The sequence below is a fragment of the Bos javanicus genome, chromosome 11 (genome assembly GCF_032452875.1).
Source record: "Bos javanicus breed banteng chromosome 11, ARS-OSU_banteng_1.0, whole genome shotgun sequence".
In the NCBI taxonomy this organism is placed as follows: Eukaryota; Metazoa; Chordata; class Mammalia; order Artiodactyla; family Bovidae; genus Bos; species Bos javanicus.
In genome coordinates, this window is record NC_083878.1 from 69892484 (window position 1) to 69906073 (window position 13590).

The 13590-nt window shown below is 42.1% G+C and overlaps 1 protein-coding gene across 1 annotated transcript in view; it reads left to right on the forward strand.

The window, feature by feature from the left end:
- The window catches only part of ALK (ALK receptor tyrosine kinase), a 734697-nt gene that overhangs the window by 86338 nt on the left and 634769 nt on the right, over positions 1-13590 (forward strand). The window lies entirely within an intron of this gene.

Here is a 13590-nt window from a genome sequence, read left to right on the forward strand (position 1 = left end):
GTTGTTATTTAGTCACTAAGTCCTGTCTGACTCTTTTCCAAGCCCATGGACTGTAGCCCACCAGGCTCCTCTGTCCGTGGGATTTCCCAGGAAGAATACTGAAGTGGGTTGCCATTTCCTTCTCCAGGAGATCTTCCCAACGCAGGGATTGAACCCAGGTCTCCTGCATTGGCAGGTGGATTTTTTAACCACTGAGCAACCAGGAAAGCCCTCCAATAAAATTACCTTTTCTTAGCAACAACAACAAAAATCCCTATCACATTACCAGAAGTTCCATCATTAAAAATTTCTTCCTTTGGATAAGCCTCAGATCACAGCTCCCAAAGCAGAAGATTTCAAAGGCTTATCCTTGTCATTCTTTCTCTCTTTTTTCCTTTTCAACAATTTGGAATATCACTTAACCTCTACTTGAAATTCTCACCTTCCTTTTCATGAGTCCATGTTGTTTTGAGTCCTTTGTTAACCCTTTTCCCTATCTTTTAGTCCATATCTATATTCTCTGCTGTCTTCCTTTTCTCATCCTTTTCAAAAGAACCTTATGGCTTTCTTAACACACTTTCCCTTAGAAATCTCCCCTGACTTCAACGAGTTACAGTTTTACTTCTTTCTTTCTGATTTGGATGCCTTTATTTCTTTTCCTTGCCTAATTGCTCTGGTTAGGACTTCCAATACTATGTTGAATAAAAGTGAGGGTGAGTATCCTTGTTTATTCCTGATCTCAAAGGAAAAGTTTTCACTTTTAACTGGTGAGTATGATGTTTGCTGTGGGCTTGTCACATATGGGTCTTTATTCTATAGATGTATCTTCCCTCTATACCCACTTGTTGAGAGTTTTTATCATAAAAGAATGTTGAATTTTGTCAAATGCTTTTTCTGCATCTATTGAGATGACCATATGATTTTATCCTTCATTTTGTTAATGTGGTGTATCATACTGATTAATTTGTGGATGGTGAGCCCACATTGCATCACTGGAATGAATTCCCACTTGATCATGGTGTCTGAACTGGGAACATGATTGTCGAAAGCAATCTCTTTTATCTCTTCCAAACTTCATATCACATCTTTCAACTTCCTATGGTCATTTCTCCTAAAAGAAGTCCTCCTACTAACTCAGTCTTAACCTGACCAAACCATCTTGTCCTCCCCTTAGTCTTTTCCCACTTGTGGATTTCCTGTTCACTCAGGCTGAAACTTTGGTCACTTCCATCTTCTTGTTCACTTGGGCTTGAAATTTGGGGTAAGTCATCCATGACTTTCCCCTCCCTTTCCCCTACATTTCTAGTCAGTCTTGAACCTTCTGTTTATGTTTTCACAAGTGATTACTCTCTTCTTGCCAGCTTCTCTGCCATTATCTTAATTCACGTTCTCTTCTTACTACTGTGGCCTCCTCCCTGGTCTTTTTGCTCCCTGCCTCTCTTCCATTTATTTGGAACCATCTATTGTTTATTTAATACATACAGTGAAGTCATGTTTTTAAAGTTCTTGAAGTGGTTTGTTTTCAACAACTTCAGCTTCTTTCAACCTTCTTTACACACATCTCTAACGCATAGGTCTGGCTCTTGAGTGAACAGAGGCCAATTTCATCTCCACGGTCTTTCTTGCAGTCCCAGCCTGGATCCTACCCAGACTTGACCACTTGCTGAACAACCTCTTGTCTACACTGGACCCTCCAGACCCTGCATCTTCTTGTCACTCCTGTTATCGTCTATAGGGGGGATCCTGTCTCCAGTACATGGCCCCTCTAGTGAGACATGGATGCTCTGCATCCTGCCCCATCCACTCAAGTTGCTAAATAAAACAAAGTGAATGTCAAAAGTTCAACTCCATAAGACCCATTGTTTCTATGTAACCCCCTATTAACACATGAGAGATACTTTGTGAAAAGGATAGTTCAACTTTGGTTTTGAATTATTACCTCAAGGGATGTTCCTCATCTTTAATTATATGCTGTTATCCATAAAATGTTAGAGCTCCTATGATTCCACTTATGTAACATTATTAAAATGAAAAAATTATAGAGTTGAAGAACCAATTAGCAATTGCTGGGTGTTGGGGATGGGAATGAAAGAGCGGTGGGTGTTGTTGTAAAAGGGCAACACGAGACATCCTTGTGGTGATGGAAATGTTCTGTACCTTGACTGGTGGTGGTGGATACAGGATGTGATAAAATTGCATAGAACTAACCACACATGGAGAAGGCAATGGCACCCCACTCCAGTACTCTTGCCTGGAAAATCCCATGGACGGAGGACCCTGGTGGGCCGCAGTCCATGGGGTCGCTAAGAGTCGGACACGACTGAAGCGACTTAGCAGCAGCAGCAGCAACCACACATACATGTACATGTATGCACACATGAGAACAAGTAAAACTGGTAGAATCTGACTAAGACTGCTGGATTGTATCATTGTCAGTATCCTGGTTGCACTGTTGTTAGTTGTATAAGATATTACCATGAGGGCAACAGGGTAAAAGGTACCCAACAGGATCACTTATTATTTCTTAAAACTACATGTGAATCTACATTTACCTCGAGATAGAAAGTTTAATTAAAAAAAATGTTAGCACTCTTAATTCTAATTCTCAATGGTATTTGTTGAACTGAACCATTTATTCTTTCAGCCAGTTCTGCCTCATGGGAGTAATAGGTTTCATGGGGTTTTGTTCACTTAATTAGAGAATGCTTCCACTTACTTTCCAAAATATACCTCTGCCTTTAGTTTCTTCAGTGTTCTTATATTTTAATTTATAATTTTGTAGACATCACTTATACCTCCCCTAGTGCTCTTGCACATGAACTGAAGAATCCCAATAATTTAGAGCAACCCCAGTGTTCCTTTTACTGTTAAAACCGCTTGTTTCTGGTTTCCCACCTGTGAATTTTTTGCTTTCTAAAGTGTCAGGGATCAGATCACACTCAGCTACAGCCCAGTGGTATTTGTACCATGATTTGGTACAGTCAGAATGAGATCTTCTGTTTGGTTTTTATTTTCCCTTTTCCTTTTTTTCTTTCCTATGTTTTTGGCTATAGAAACACATTACATAGAAGCCTTTGGGGCCCAATCATGGAAAGACTCCAAGATGAATTGCATGGGTTTTAACTGAGAACTCTGAATTCTTGAAGTTGGGAGGAAACTCCTCCTCCCGCTTTCCCCACCTAATTGCATAGTCTCAGAGGATCCTGTGATTTCTTCTCATCAATTTGCTGATTTAATACCCAAAAAACTTGTCATCTGCAGTATGTGAGCATGTATTCCACATCCATATTCTCAGTAATTTATAAACAAGTAAATAATCTTGAACCCAGTTCTAATCCCACAGAGATGCACATTCACACCTTCTAGATGTTTCCTACCTCAGGTCAGGGTCCTGAGTTTGCTGCATACCATCCGCACAGTTCTCTGCCCAGCATGTGCAGTTACATAAGAACAGTTATGATTACCTGGCTGAAAGGTAAAACTAAGAAATGCAGTCTAACTTACTATAGAATCCTAGAGGCAGAAAAGACGTGAGGTCACCTTATTTCCAGTTAAGCATTCCTTCTAACTCATGAACTTCACTTGTTAGACATTCTTTCTTATACTGAGTTCTCAGCTGTGTGCCCTCAGGAGGGACACAGGTCCTTCTACCTATGACGCCTCTCTGCAAATTGAAACCTCTGTCCCCTCTGTGTAACACCTACACACACCTTCAGCCTTTTGTGCGTGTCAAAGGGAGACAGACAACATCACCAGTCCTTCTTTACCCACTTAAATGGGAGATGTGATTTGGTGAAAGCAGCCTGATGGTGGATTAACATCCATCTGGGTTCAATATCTCTTCCTGTACCTACTAGCTGGTGACCTTCAGCAAATTACTAACTCACCCTCAGACTGCTTCTTCACATGTAAAATCCACCTCAATAGATAGGGGAGAAGTAAGTGAGGACCTGTATGTAAAATGCCTGGCACACAGTAGGTGTTTTCAGTATGACAACTTACATGACTAGCAGTAGCTGTAGTAATTTACTGAACACTTATTATGATCTAGATGCTGTACTGAGCACTTTACATGCAGTATTTATTTTACTCCTCACAACAACCCTATGATCAGTTCAGTTTAGTCACTCAGTCGTGTCCGACTCTGCGACCCCATGGACTGCAGCATGCCAGGCTTCCCTGTCCATCACCAACTCCCGGAACTTGCTCAAACTCATGTCTGTCGAGTTGGTGATGCCATCCAACCACCTCATTCTCTGTCATTCCCTTCTCCTCTAGCCTTCAATATTTACCAGCACAAGGGTCTTTTCCAATAAGTCAGTTATTCGCATCAGGGGGCCAAAGTATTGGAGTTTCAGCTTCAGCATCAGTCCTTCCAATGAATATGCAGGACTGATTTCCTTTAGGATTGACTGGTTTTATCTCCTTGCAGTCCAAGGAACTCTCAAGAGTCTTCTCCAGCTCTATTATAAGTTCCTACTTTACAGATGAGAGATCTGGGGCTGGGTTAAATCACTTACCCAAGGCCACATAGCTGGAAGGTGGTAGAGTCAAAATTTAACCTCAGATTTTCCTGATGCTAGAGGAAAGAGTCCTGACCTACAGCTCCATGTCATCCGTTTTCACCCTTCCTCCATCAGAGAAGTTCAATATATTAATCAGGCAGTCTCCTCACATCTTTCTTGGGATGAGATGGCATATCAGTAAAGAGAATATGCATATTTTAACTGAAGGAGTCACAATACCTCTCACTTGATGTCTATGTAATCATGAATTTAAATTAATGTCATCTGTATTAATGGGGTCACACATTAAAGAAACAAAACATGATCTTTAGGGTACTTTTGATTTTAAAATTTGATGATTCTACATACATAGAAAATTACAGAGAAATAAACAGCTAAATAATTGAAGAGTTGGAAAGACTAAACAGTTTTGATGAGGATTGGCCTAGGACCTGTAGAGCCATGGACATGCAAAATAGGTGGGGCCTCTATTCTCTCCAGTCCACTTAGAGCAAGAACCAGAACTTGTAAACTCCTGCAACCACTTATTTAAGGGAAGCAGGGAGACTTCTGTCAGTGTGTTGATTTCTACTAATTAATTTTTAGGAGCTCTTCTGTTAATTTTTTCGAAAGTTCAAGGATGTGATCCTTGAATATTGACCAATTAATTAAAGGTTATATATGAGCCTGATTAATCAAGATTCTTATCTTTACATTTCCTTTTTCCCAGCAGCGTGAGGCAGCAGTCTCTTCACAGCAGGAAGAAGAGGGTAAATCTTCCATTGTTCTCAAGAAATGAGGATGGCACTGCATAAACAGATGGGTTACTTGGGCATCTAGGTGCAGCTTGTGGGACATGAGCCCAAGAGCATAAGTCTCTTTACCTGTGGGCCCAAGAGCCCTAGGCATAAGTCTCTTTACCTGTGGGCCTTGCTGTGTTCAAGTGTGGAGATGAAATGATGATAGTAATAGGATGACTGTGAAGATTAAATTTCATAATGTATGTTAAGGGCCATGGTGCCTGCTCCTTTACTGGTTCATTTCATAAATACTTATTGAGCCCCCTTGTAGGCCAGGCCATGGCATGTACCAGAATTACAGTGGGCTGCATTGTTTACAGGGAAAATAAGGTAGGTCGTTCCTGTCCTCTCAAAGACCTCCAGTACAATGAAGAAGACAGACCAAAAAAAGGTCACAAATAAAATATATAATTACAAAATATGATAAAGGGCATGGAAAAGAAAAAGAACTATAAAAATGAATATGCCAGGGGCTAGAGGGAAAGGGAAATGGGAAGTTGTTGTTCAATGGGTATAAATTTTCAGTTACAGACGATAAATAAATTCTGGAGAGCTGCTGGACAGCACTGTACCAGTAGCTAGCAATCATGTATTGTGCTGCTGCTGCTGCTAAGTCGCTTCAGTCGTGTCCGACTCTGTGCGACCCCATAGACGGCAGCCAACCAGGCTCCCCCGTCCTTGGGATTCCCCAGGCAAGAACACTGGAGTGGGTTGCCATTTCCTTCTCCAATGCATGAAAGTGAAAAGTGAAAGTGAAGTCGCTCAGTCGTGTCCAACTCTTAGCGACCCCATGGACTGCAGCCTACCAGGCTCCTCCATCCATGGGAGTTTCCAGGCAAGAGTACTGGAGTGGGGTGCCATTGCCTTCTCCTGTGTATTGTGCAAGGCTGTTAAATTTTGTTAAGAGAGTAGAGCTCATGTTAAGTGTTCTTAGAACAGTAAAATTATATATATGTATATGCTTAGTCACTCAGTCATGCCCATCTCTTTGCAACCCTATGGACTATAGCCTGCCAGGCACTTCCATCCATGGGGATTCTCCCAGCAAGAATACTGAAGTGGGTTGCCATGCCCTTCTCCAGGATATATATATATATATATGTGTGTGTGTGTGTGTGTGTGTGTATGTATATATATGCACATATATATGTACATATATATGTATATGATATGTGTATATATATATAAAAACTAATGTCAGTTCACTATACATATATATGTTTATGATATGTGTGTGTATATACATATAAACTAGTGTCAGTTCACTACGCATATATATGTCACTATACATATATATGTCAGTACATGTATACGTACACATATATATATACATATATAAACTAGTGTCAGTTCAGTTCAGTCGCTCAGTCATGTCTAACACTTTGAGACCCCATGGACTGCAGCATGCCAGCCTTCCCTGTCCATCACCAACTCCCAGAACTTGCTCAAACTTATGTCCATCAAGTTGGTGATGCCATCCAACCATCTCATCCTCTATATTCCCCTTCTCTTTCTGCTTTCAATCTTTCCCAGCATCAGGGTCTTTTCCAATGAGTCAGCTCTTTGCATCAGGTGGCCAACGTATTGGAGCTTCAGCTTCAGCATCAGTCCTTCCAATGAATATTCAGGACTGATTTCCTTTAGGATTGACGGTTTGACCTCCTTGCAGTTGAAGGGACTCTCAAGAGTCTTCTCCAACACCACAAATCATCAGTTCTTCAGCATTCAGCCTTCTTTATGGCCCAACTCTTACAGCCATATATGACTACTGGAAAAACCATAGCTTTGACTAGACAGAACTTTGTTGGCAAAGTAATCTCTGCTCTTTAATATGCTGTCTAGGTTGGTCATAACTTTTCTTCCAAGGAGCAAGCGTCTTTTCAATTCATGGCTGCAGTCACCATCTGCAGTGATTTTGGAGCCCAAGAAAATGAAGTCTCACTGTTTCCATTGTTTCCCCATCTATTGGATGCCATGAGCTTTGTTTTTCAAATGTTGAGTTTTAAGCCAACTTTTTCATTCTCCTCTTTCACTTTCATTAAGAGGCTCTGTAGTTCCTCTTCACTTTCTGGCATAAGGGTAGTGTCATCTGTGTATCTGAGGTTATTGATATTTCTCCCAGAAATCTTGATTCCAGCTTGTGCTTCATCCAGCCTGACATTTCGCATGATGTACTTTGCATATAAGTTAAATAAGACGGGTGACAATATACAGCCTTGACGTACTCCTTTCCCAATTTGGAACCAGTCTGTTGTTCCATGTCCAGTTCTAACTGTTGCTTCTTGACCTGAATACTGATTTCTCAGGAGGCAGGTCAGGTGATCTGGTATTCCCATCTCTTGAAGAATTTTCCACAGTTGGTTGTGATCCACACAGTCAAAGGCTTTGGCATAGTCAATAAAGCCAGAAGTAGGTGTTTTTCTGGAACTCTTGCTTTTTCTGTGATCCAGTGGATGTTGGCAATTTGATCTCTGCCTTTTCTAAATTCAGCTTGAACATCTATAAGTTCTCAGTTTGCATACTGGTTAAGAATTGCTTGTAGAATTTTGAGCATTACTTTGCTAGTGTGTGAGATGAGTGCAATTGTGTGGTAGTTTGAATATTCTTTGGCATTAAATCTATTAAATCTATTTGTCACTTCTACCTTATAATCATAAAGGACTTGATTTAGGTCATACCTGAATGGTCTACTGGTTTTCCCTACTTTCTTCAATTTAAGTCTGAGTTTTGTAAGTTCATGATCTGAACCATAGTCAGCTCCCAATCTTGTTTTTGCTGACTGTATAGAGCTTCTCTATCATTGGCTACAAAGAATCCAATCAGTCTGATTTCGGTATTGACCATCTGGTGATGTCCATGTGTAGAGTCGTCTCTTGTGTTGTTGAAATAGGGTGTTTGCTATAATCAGTGTAATATCTTGGCAAAACTCTGTTAGCCTTTGCCCAGCTTCATTTTGTACTCCAAGGTCAAACTTGTCTGTTACTCCAGGTATCTCTTGGCTTCCTACTTTTACATTCCAGTCCCCTATAATGAAAAGGATGTCTTTTTTTGGTGTTAGTTTTAGAAGGTCATGTAGGTCATCATAGAACCATTCAGCTTCAGCTTCTTTGGCATTACTGGTTGGGCATAGACTTGGATTACTGTGATACTGAATGGTTTGCCTTGGAAGCAAACAGATCATTCTGTCGTTTTTGAGATTGCATCCAAGTACTCCATTTTGGACTCTTGTTGACTGTGAGGGCTACTCCATTTCTTCTAAGGGATTCTTGCCCACCGTAGTAGACATAATGGTCATCTGAGTTAAATTTGCCCATTCCAGTCCATTTTAGTTTGCTGATTCCTAAAATGTTGATGTTCACTCTTGCCATCTCCTGTTTGACCACTTCCAATTTACCTTGATTCATGGACCTAACATTCCAAGTTCCTGTCCAATATTGTTCTTTATAGCATTGGACTTTACTTCTGTCACTAGTCACATCCACAACTGGGTGTTGTTTTCATTTTGGCTCTGTCTCTTCATTCTTTCTGGTGTTATTTCTCCACTCTTCTCCAGTAGCCTGTTGGACACCTATGGATCTGGGGAGTTCATCTTTCAGTGTTATTTCTTTTTGCCTTTTTATACTGTTCATGGGGTTCTAAGCTCTTGTATTTAACTATTAAAAAAGTGTGCACACACCACTCGTGAAGGAGCTCATATTAGTAAAACATTTCGAATATTGCCTGGTACAGAGAAAGTGGTAATCAATGGATGTCAAGTAAAATAAATGTGTATGAATATAGGGCTTTATTCTAAGAAAATAATCATGGGATATGCAAAGATTTAATTGCAAGGATATTTAACTCAGGGTTATAAATCTGAAGTTGTAAACAACCTAAATGTCAAACAGTAGATGACTAAGTTGTTGTAATTTGTTGTTCATTCACTAAGTCATGTCTGACTGTTTGCGATCTTATGGACTGTAGCACACCAGGCTTCTCTGTCCTCCACTTCTCTTGAAGTTTTCTGTTTCATGTTCATTGAGTTGGTGATGCTGTTTAACCGTCTAATCCTCTGCCACCCTCTTTTCCTTTTGCCTTCAATCTTTCTCATTGGAAAAGACCAGGATGCTGGGAAAGATTGAAGGGAAAGACTAAGTAAATTATATTAATTTGTGAAATAAAAGAGAACCCAGGGAGTGTTGATATAGATTTTGCATGTAGTGAAGGCTCTGAGGATGTGAAAACTGATATATGAAGGCTGAGAAAGACCCATCCTGTTCAGGTTGAGTGGGGGCTTGGGATAAGAGGAGAACTTTCTGGTCGAGGGAACAGTAAATACAAAGGCTGAGAGGTGGGGAGAAGCCAAACAAGTTTGAAATATGACCCCCAAACAAAAGGAACACAGAAGAGGCTGGGGAGCCTGGCAGGGTCTGATATTGCCTGATCTTCAGGCTGTAGGAATGAGTTATTTAAATGAGTTTATTCCACACAGTATAGATGAAAAGCCATTGAAAAGCTTTAAAGTGGGAGGATGGCACAATCTGATATACATGTTAAGAAAACTGCATAGATGGTTGCATGGAGGATGAATGGGGAGGAGGGTAGAGGTGTAGCCAGGAAGCCAATTGAGAGGCTGCTGGACCAGCATAGGAGAGACATGATGGCAGCTGGGCTGGCATGGTCCAAGTGCGAAGAGTGAATGGGTGGCTCTGAGATATTGTTTGGAGTCAGAACCAAAAGGACCTGTGATAGACTGGGCATCCGGTGAGAGCAGGTAAAGAATTAAGGGTGAAGCCTGAATTTCTGGTTTAAATAATAGGAAAGAACCAAGGTGTCATTTACAAAGATGTGGAAGACTGGTTTGTGAGGAGAAACAAAAAATTCAGTCTGAATATGTTGGATTTCTATGAAATATATAAGTGGAGGAATCAGACAGACTGTGGAAGCATTAGGATTGGAGGTGTAAGTTTGGAAGTCCTCAGCCATATTGACAGTGCTTATAGTCTACATCAGTAAAAGTTGCTTAACATTCCCACTTAATAATAGCAGCCACAAGTTTATGCGTTTTCTCTTGTTCTCAGTTCCAGCTGTCAAATATACCCATTAGATTGTGTACCATTAGGAACTGTAACTGAGTGACTTAGGACAGGGAGAGTATTTATGGAGGAAGGTTCCAGAACTGTTGGAAATCTCTGCTGGGAGTCTGCTGCTCCAGTCCTGACTCCTACAGCTTGGATTTGAGACATCTGTCCCATGGTGTGAGAGACCTTCTCCACATTTCAGAATGAATCAACAGGCACTGTCACACTCCTTGACCCACCTTGGGTGGCCAGTCTTGGTGAACCTAGGTGATGGTCAGTGAGGCTGCCAGCCTGATTACAGCCAGATTTACAGCCTGACTTACAGCCAGAGGTTAGGAGGCCACATAGATCTCACTGCAGAGAAGGTTCACAGCCTTGCCACTGACACACCCCATCTGCCTGTCTTATTGTCACCTGGGTGGAAGGCTGTGATGCTCAAGGAAAGGTGAGAAGGTTTATGAATTATTAATGCATTACTATCTTAGCTAGCTTAGCATATGCCCCTCCATGGAATCAAGCTTTGTGCCACAGGTCATGGGATAAACACTACATAATGGGCTGGTGTTCTTTCTGCTGTAGAAGCACCTAGGGGAATGGAAGAGAAAAATCAATAATAGTTTTTGCTCTGTTCTCTATCTTCCCCCACAGGCAGATATGGCCAGACCAGAGTAACAAAGTGAAAAAGTTCTCCAGGTCTGAAACACAAGACAAAGCAGGTTTTAGTTCATATGCTCCCTCTTATTTCCTCTCTGCCTGTTAACTTCATGTGCCCTGAGCATCCTGAACCTCAGCTGGTCCATCTGAGGAACAGGAGCAATCTCCTCCTCATCTGCCCTTCTCCAGAACTGTCTTAAAGGTCAAACGAGGCAACAGGTGAAAGTGCTTTGTTAGAGTGCCACAGAAATACGTGAGTTCTATTTTCCTTCATTCAGGCACTCCCTCGTCCTCATGGCAGTGATAGTTGTTGAGGAGGCTAAACACTGAACAAATACTAGCAAGTGCAGACATAGAAGGGGCAAGAAGAGATGTCCTTGGAGACTGTAACAAGGGGGTGGGGCACTTCGTCTTGACCGGTGGTTCTCAAGTGTGGTATCTGGGCAAGAATCACCTGGGAACTGGTTAAACACGTAGATTTCCATCCTGAACCTAAGGAATCAGAAAGACTAAGGGCTTGTGTTTTAGCAAGCCCTTCCAGGAGATTCTGACCCCTGCCAAAGACTGAGAACCACTGGTCCAGGCATTTAGGGAAGGTCTTCCTGAGAAAATGAGCTCAGTGAAACCTGAGAGAGAATTAAATTTGGTCAAAGGAGAGGGAAGTGTGGGGTTAAGAATACTGTTCCAGAGGAAGGTCCTGGCACAAGTGAGAATGCGGTCTTTTTGAAAAACTGGTCAGTCCAGTGTGGTAGAGCAAAGGAAGAGCAAGTGGAGAAGGACATGAACGGAGCAGCCAGGTGGAAAGGCCCTTGTAAACCTCGGGAAAGACTTTGCAGTTTATGTTCAGGTCAGTGGGGAGCCATTAATGAGGTTTGAGCAGGGAAGGGCTTTTTCTGGTCAATAAGTACTATTGTAATTTTAAAACATTTCCTTACAATCCAATAAGGCAGTCAATTGTCTTAATTAGAATTACCACTCTAATTCAGGAAAAGACACAATGTAACTACTGGGCCAACAAATGAGAATATATTCACCTCTAATTGTGTGTTTGGCACTGTGCTGGGCATGACAGAAAGGATGCAGAAAAAGATGTCTCCTTTCAAAGGATTGAGAACCTGGGTGAGAAGACAGATGAAAGTACACACACAACTCCTAGTGAAGAATCTCTTCACCTTAAATCGCTAATGGCCTGGGTTGGCTGTGGCAGGATTCCAGAGACTAGGTAGTTAAGGAAGTGCTGGGGCAGTAAGACAAAGCTTCCTGGAGAAGGTGGGTATAAAGCTTGGCGGGGCAGAGGAGGAGGAATTGGGAGAAAGTGTAGGGTCAGGGATTGGCAAGGACTCTGTCCGTGTCCTGAGGAAACAGCCTTGACAGGAGTTTACAGTCCACGTTGGGAAGTACTGGAAAATATGCTTGGAGAAGCAGTCTGAGACCAGATTGTGCTGCCACGCCCAGAGAGGGGAAGCCCCTAGACCATCCTGGCCCCAGATGAAGCCATCCTTGGGCTTGTGGGCAAGGGCCCTGCCGGGAGACCTCAAGAAGGGAATTATGGCCATTTTCTGCAGTCACCACTGAGAATATCTTTTCTCTCTCTCTTTCCCAGGCTCTTGGGCATCCTTGATAGTTGACTGCTTCACACTTGTTTTTTAATTCTTTTATTGCAACAAATTAGTCATAGAAAAAGTCACAGACATTAACAGCATAAAGAATTTTACCAAATGAATATACCTCTGTTACACCCACCATGATCAAAAGCAGGACATGGCAGCACCCTGAAATTCCCTGTTCCCATTATTTCCCTTCTGGGTGTATCTCTGTCCTAGAGAATCACTGTCCTCTTTTTGTATCTTATGTACTCTTTGTTTCCAGCTTCCCTAATGTCATATTTGTAAGATCCATCCAGATCATTGCCTGTAGTCATAGATTATTCCTTCTCATTGCTATGTGCTCATCTGTCGGGTGAGTGCATGGCTATTCATTCATTCATTCGTTATGCCGTTGATGAACATTTAGGTAGTTTCTATTGTGAGGTTAAAATGCAACAAAATAATACCTCATATCAGAGCTATCAACTATACTTCAGTTTTGAAAAAGAGAAAAATGTTTGTGTAGAACTTCATCTTGTGCCAGGCACTCCCAAGGTGCTTTACATCCTTTGCCTCCTGTAGTTCCTTCATAGCCTTGTGGAGATAGGCACTCTTCTTGCCCCCCACATGCAGATGGGAAACTGAGGCATGACTGGCCCAAGCCACCTCCATGTCCATGCTCTTGATTCATGAATGTGTCATGGGTAACATGGGAAGCCAGGAGGCTGGGCTCTGATCTGTGCTCTTTGCCACCACACAGCTGGCATCAGATGAGCACAGCCAGTGGTAAGGGCTATGGAAGGATGGGCAGACCGGGAGCCATTCCCCTGTGGGCTGTGGTGAGGGGGGGAGGTGGAGTTTGGGTGGGATCTTGAAGAAGGGATGATACTTACGCAGGTGGAAGAGAGCAAGCTGGTCCTGGGATATGGGTGACCAGCCTAAGCGCCCTCCTAGGGTGGGCAAGGAGCAGGATTGATGGGGGTCTGGGGAGTCTGCCAGAGGAGGT